The sequence below is a fragment of the Antrostomus carolinensis genome, unplaced genomic scaffold, assembly GCF_000700745.2.
Source record: "Antrostomus carolinensis isolate BGI_N321 unplaced genomic scaffold, ASM70074v2 scaffold29258, whole genome shotgun sequence".
In the NCBI taxonomy this organism is placed as follows: Eukaryota; Metazoa; Chordata; class Aves; order Caprimulgiformes; family Caprimulgidae; genus Antrostomus; species Antrostomus carolinensis.
The window spans coordinates 997-2,271 of NW_010332780.1; positions in this window are offsets into that span (position 1 = coordinate 997).

Genomic DNA, 1,275 nt, shown 5'->3' on the forward strand with positions numbered 1-1,275 from the left:
CCACCAGAACAGGAACTGGCGTGGGCAGTGGAAGCATCAGTGTGAGGACACAGCCACGCACCTGGACTGACCGCACGCTGTGCCACGTGTGCGGAGACGAGTAACACCACTGCTGTGCCCAGAGCCGGGCACTCTTACCTCTGCCAGGTGCCATCAGCCCACGAGACAGCATCTTCTCCCAGCCCCAGGGAGCCCAGTGCCTAAGCCACACCACCGCTGCCAGTCCTCGAGGCTTCTGGCTTCAGCACCGTGACACCAGCCGCGGCCTGTAGGTCTTAATAACCATGGCATCGCTAAATCCCCTCTCTTCCACCTCCCCCAGTAAAAGCTGTTCTTTCCAGAGACCAGAGGGATTTTCCTTTCCCACTAGAAAGTTGATTCTTAGTAAAGCTAAATCCAGCCTTTAAATGATTTGGCCTCTCTCTCAAAGCAAAAGAGCCTCGTGTTTCACACTGAGTGCCTGGTGAGAGAGGCTGCAGCTGCTGCCCAGTCCCATTACAGGACATTTCCATGCAAGCAAGCAGTGCTTTGTGAGGTTAACCATCACCAAAGGGTCAGCTCTGCTCAGTGATTACTGCAGCATCCCCCACCCTGTCCCTGGGGAAACACGAGTTTCAGCTCCATTAAAGATGGATCAACATGGCCAGGGCTGAAGTTTAAAGAGAAGTTAGTTTGCTCAGCTCTTGCTTAAGCCCTAAAGCAAGGCCAGGAGCCTTGGAGGGCACTGGCAAGGCCAGCTGAAGATTAGCAAAATCCTCTTTAGGAAGAGAGTTTTACTTCCACTTATTTTCTCCTGCCCAGGAGGACTGTAACCCTTTGCATTATCAGGCTGACCTTCAGAAGGGCTCGGTTCTGTGCAGAGCAAGAGAAATTCAGGCATTTGAAGCTATTAAATGAAAGTGTTTATATGGTGACCCAGAGGAGCTAGCAAGACAGATTTGGAGGTGGGCACTGTGCCACCAATAGATAACAAGAGCACGAGCAATGCTGCAGTCTACAGCAAACACCGCAAACTCTTTTTTTGAGCCCTAAAACACTTTTATCTTCCTCTTACCATGGTTGGAGCACAGACAGTTAGTTCCCCCAGGTGCTGTGGACCCTCGCTCATGGCATGCACCCGGACCTGCTGCCCCGGCACTCCTGTAATCCCAGCTCAGCCAGGCATTAGCACAAGGGCATCCAGGAGGGCAGAGAGCCGGACACCGATCCCGCACCGAGGCTGCGGGCACCACAGCCCCACACCAGCAGGACTGGCTAAGCCCAAGCTTCACGGGG